We start from the raw sequence: 5,880 nt of genomic DNA, 5'->3' as shown, positions 1-5,880 counted from the left end.
ATTGATTAATTCTATCAAACCTTTAAAGAAGAATTAACACCAGACCTTCACAACCTCTTCCAAAAAATAAAAAGGAGGTAACACTTCTCAATTTGTTCTATGAGGTCAATATTACCTTGATATCAAAATTAGACAAAGAAATCACAAGAAAAGTACACAACAATATCCCTCATGAATATAAATGCAAAAATTCTCAACACAATACTAGCAGACATAATCCAGCAACATATAAATAGAATCATACACTATGGCCAAGTGGAATCCAGGAATGCAAAGTTGGTACAACATATGAAAATCAAACAACATAATGCACTCTATTAGTAGAACAAAAGGGAAAAAGCATATGATCATCTCAATAGACAAAACAGCCTTGAAAAAGAAGGATAAAGTTGGAGGGCTCACAAGCCAAGATTGACTTTAAATCTTACTATTGATACAAAGCTACAGTAATCAAGACATTGTGGTACTGGCACAAAGACAGACATGTAGACCAATGGTATAGAAATGAGAGTACAGAAATAAACCCTTACACTGGTCAAAAGATTTTGACAACAGTACCAAGTCAATTCAATAGAGAAAGAATAGTCTTCAACAAAGGCTGTGGAACAACTGGATATTTATTTGGAAAGAATGAAGCTGTTGCCCTACATCACACTATATATAAAAATTAACTCAAAATAGATCATTGATCTGAACGTAAGAGATAAAACTATAAAATTCTTAGAAGAAAACATAGGACTAAATCTTGGTGATCTTGTATTAGGCAATGGTTTCTTATATGACACCAAAACACATTCAACAAAAGAAAAAATAGACAAAGTGGACTTCATCAAAATTAAAAATTTTGTGCTTCAAAGGACACCATAAATAAAGTAAAAAACAACCCATGTAACAGGAGAAAATATTTGCAAATCATGTGTCAGATGAGGGACTTTTATAAAGAACTCTTACAATCAACAATAAAAAGACAGAGATTAGTGGTAGGACGGGAATAAAACACAGACCTACTAGAGCATGGACTTGAGGACAGGGGGAGGGGGAAGGGTAAGCTGTGACAAAGTGAGAGAGTGGCAGGGACGTATATACACTACCAAATGTAAATTAGATAGCTAGTGGGAAGCTGCCGCATAGCACAGGGAGATCACCTCTGTGCTTTGTGACCACCGAGAGGGGTGGGATAGGGAGGGTGGGAGGGAGGGAGACGCAAGAGGGAAGAGATATGGGAACATATGTATATGTATAACTGATTCACTTTGTTGTAAAGGAGAAACTAACACACTATTGTAAAACAGTTATACTCCAATAAAGATGTTAAAAAAAAAAACAATAAAAAGACAAACCAATTAAAAATGGACAAAGGATTTGAAGAGATGTTTCTCCTAAGAAGATAAGCATATAGCCAATATATAAGCATAGAGATGAAAAGATGTTTAACATCATTAGTCATTACAGAAATGCAAATCACAACCACAGATGTCACTTCACATCTACTAGAATGGCTAAAATTTTTTAAAAGACAGAAAATAACAAGGGCTGTTGATGTGGAGAAATTGCAACCCTCATACACTGCTGACAGGTTTTAAAATGGGGAGGCCACTTTGAAAAACCATTTGGCAGTCATCAAAATGTTAAACAGTTATCATATGACCTAGCAATTCCACTCCTTAGGTATTTACTCAAGAAAACTGAAAACATATGTCCACACAAAAAAGTTTACATAAGTGTTCATAGCAGCATTATTCATAATAACTAAAAAACAGAAGTAGCCCAAATGTTCTTCAGTTGATGAATGGATAAACAAATGTGGTATATCCATACAATGGAGTATTATTCAGCCATAGAAAAGAACTAAATTACTGATACATGCTACACCATGGATGAACCTTTAAAATATTGTGTTAAGTGAAAGAAACCAGATGAAAAGACCACATGTTATGATTCAGTATATATGAAAGCTCTAGAATAAGCATATCTGTAGAGACAGAATGTAAATGAGTGGTTTTCCAGGGGATGAGGGAAGAAACCTGATTGTGGTAATGACTGCACAATTTTGTGAATATACTAAAAACCACTGAATTGTACACTTTAAGGAACTGAATTTTACAGTATGTAAATTAAATACCAGTAAAAATATTATTTAAAATAAAATGCCAAGGCTTACCTTTCCGTTTAAAAACCACCTGCACAAGTACAGATTAGGGCAATTTGCTTTAGCAGGAGTTTATATGAGGAAATTCTGTGAGCCAACTGCTTGACACCCTGAAAGCAAGCTGTTTCCCCTCACTTTGTTGCATTTTCACATACTGTATTTTCTCTCTGGAGCATTCTTCAGCCTCACCATGCACTCCATGTTCTTGGCTAGCTCCTCCTTATCCTCCAGAGCTCACCCCACACCACAGCTCTTCCCGAAAGCCTTCCCTGACCTCATTTCCATTCGTTATTTGATCCATGCTGGGAACTTTCCTCCGGAGTCCCAAAGCCATTTGTGTTTACCTTGGTCACAGCCCCTGTCACCCCATGTTACAATTGCCCCTGTACACACACACACACACACACCTAGCTCAGAGTCCCTTCCAGGCAGCGATTGTCTTATTCATTCTGTATCCTCCATTCCTAGAACATGGACTGACAGCAGATGCTCAGTAAATGGTTTTCAATGACTTATTGAGCCAACAGTGCTACTGAAATGATAAATAAAGGAGTTAACAACACAAAGAAAACTGATTGCATTTAAAACATTAAGTGAAGAAATAATTCTCTGAACTGTATGTTGACCAATAGATTCCGACAAAAAGAGAAAGGCAATGGCAAGTAACAGAGGGCTCAGGGAATGACACAGATGATAAAACACTGGGATTCCATCTCACATAAGGAAAACATAAATAATTGGGCATGTTGAGCCCCATAAGAGAAGCAAAAACCATGCACAGGCATGATGGCCATCTTATTTGGCCATATATTTGAAACAGCATCTGTATAAAAGAGAGTAGATTGATTCTAGGTTTTGAGACTGGGGAAGTTGGGACAGGAAGTGGAGGCAATCATTAACAGTGCCAATGAAAGAAGTGTAATCTCAAAGCAAATTTCAGTCCAGTAAATCACAAACTTTTTTTAAAAAATCAAACTGATCTTCTTTGTGACTTCCCTGTCACACACACACATAAAATTAATGGTAATAATAATAGCTAAATCGTACTTATTCGGTGCCAGGCACTGCATCAAATCCTTTACATGTGTTATATCATTTAATTCTAGCAATGTTTTATGCAAAACACACCAGAAATTGTTCTTACTGCTTCTTTCTTTAAACAGATATTCAACAAGGTCCATTTTAATGTATTCTGTAGAAGAAATCCCCCCAAAAGACAATAGTTCTTTTTAAAGTGGTTGAATATGTATGCACATTAATATTTTTCTATTTTATTATTTTTTTCTTCTTTTATATTTATTGGATTTGTTTGTTATTGCTATTATTCCTGAGTTGAATGCTTTGGGGTTTTTTTTTGGCCTCACCACCAACTTGTAGGACCTCAGTCCCCCAATCAGGAATTGAACCCAGGCCTTTGGCAGTGAAAGTGCAGAGTCCTAAAATGCTTTGGTTATTTTTTAATCTTTCATTTTCTAAAAAATAAATGCATTTTAAAACTACAAAATTTCCTCTGAATATTGGCCATATATCATTTGTTTTGATAACTGACCTTCTTATAATTTATTTATAAATAATTTCGATTTACTTTCAAACCCAAGAACTTAGAAAGACATGTAAGACATTTTTCAAATGGAGAGATTTATATGTGTGTATGTGACAATCATTTCTGATAATATTTATTTTTATTGCAGTGCACACAGAGAATGCAACCTGTATGATTTCATTCACTTTGGAATGTGTTGATATTTTCTCTGTGGCTCAACATATGGTTCTAATTGTTTTTAATATTTTTTAAAATGTGTTTTATATTTTTAATCTTATTTTTTGTATATCTTTATCAGTTTCTTCTTGCATTTTCATTGGTTTTATTTTGTATATTTTGATGTTGTTAGATGTTGAGGTTAGCAACTTCTTAGTGGAATGTACTTTTAATCATTATGAATCGCTTTTTCTTTTTAATACTTTTGGCCCTAAATTACATTTGGTCTCATATTAAGACTCTAATACTAGTTTATTTAAATTTATTTGTTTGTTTGTTTGTTTGTTTTGCCGTGCGCGGGCCTCTCACTGTTGTGGCCTCTCCCGTTGCGAAGCACAGGCTCCGGACGCGCAGGCTCAGCGTCCATGGCGCACGGGCCCAGCCGCTCCGCGGCACGTGGGATCTTCCCGGACCGGGGCGCGAACCCGTGTCCCCTGCATCGGCAGGTGGACTCTCAACCACTGCGCCATCAGGGAAGCCCTAGCTTATTTAAATTTAATTTAAAATTTTTGAATAGTGTTATATTTACATATTCCAACCTAGAGAAGAAACAAAAGCATATTCAGAGAAGTTGCCTTTTCACTCTGGCTTTCCCAAGCCACAGAATTTTCCTGCCCAGACACAAGTGTTATCAGTATATTAAATATATATCTCGATTGGGGAGGGGCTGGAGAAACAGGCTCACATGCATAAGCTGCCATCTTGATTCGGTCTCTGAATGTTATTCCAGTGCGGGGAATGCAGCTAGCATATGTTCTCTTGCATCAGTCTAGAGTGGCAGATTCTCACGTTAGACCCAAAGAGAATTTCTTGTAATCTATCCACTTTGGGCTTTGTGGTCTAGGGAAGCCCTTCCATATTCCTGACCCTAGACTGTTTTCTTCCTTGTGGGGAGGGAAGAAAAGGGTAGTAGGCATGTAAGTGTGACATAGGTTTGAGCCTTGAATTTACTCATCTTGAAGAAGTTTTCCAATTTTTATTTCTTGAAATGCCTATACCTGACAGACCTTCTGACATTTCAAGACAATATGACTCAATCAATTAATTGATCAATCAACCACCAGTTTTGACTGATGCTTATTTGTCTTAATGTGGATAACCATTAGAGACATAACCAGTTCTTACCACTGGGGAGCTTAAAATTTAGATGGGGCCAAAAACATTCATGAAACAAGTAACAACATGAAAAACATAAAACCAAGTGTATGCCTCAGGATGATCCTGTTGGTCTTAGTGCTATTGGGATAGTTTATAGAATAGCTAGATAGCTAGCTAAGTAGACAGACATATATATAATTATATAGTTATATATAGTTATAGATATATTCTATATATAACTATATAATATATAGTGTTATATAACATATATATATGTGTGTGTGTATATATATATATATTTCACAGAACTCCAATATATCTCTTTTTTCCTTATATGAAACTCAAATTTTCTTTTTCCTGTATATATTTCAATATTTATTAATACCTGGGAAGCATAAAAATATTATAATGAAGAACATTTAAGTAATGGGATTAGCACTTTATATTTTATGTAGAACTACTATTTTTAAATGGAGCATTTATATCTTTAAATGGAGCATTGTTTCCTGCTGGCCGTTCCTTACACGTAGCATTTGAAAAACAGCCCCCTGATGTTAATGGGAATCATACCCAAAGTATGATTTATGTTAACCGACCATGTACAGTTGCTTAATACTTTGTACCACAGATGGAGAATTAAGTCTTCTCTCTTTCATTTATCACTTTCTTAATCTCCCCCCTTCTTAATCTTGTTCTGTCTTCTTTCTCCCACACCCTTTCCTTTCTTTCCCCACTATGCTTTTCTCCTGCCAGGTCTGATGAAGTCTTCCTAACAAGCACTCTGAACAGACCCTCCTCCTCTGTGGGCCTCCCTCCTGAGAAGTTAGGTGGCTGTGTCAGTGCCTCTGATGCCTATTTTTACACTCGTGTTTGT

This window comes from Physeter macrocephalus, chromosome 4, assembly GCF_002837175.3.
Source record: "Physeter macrocephalus isolate SW-GA chromosome 4, ASM283717v5, whole genome shotgun sequence".
Lineage (NCBI taxonomy): Eukaryota > Metazoa > Chordata > Mammalia > Artiodactyla > Physeteridae > Physeter > Physeter macrocephalus.
Note: the sequence above shows the minus strand (reverse complement) of the source record.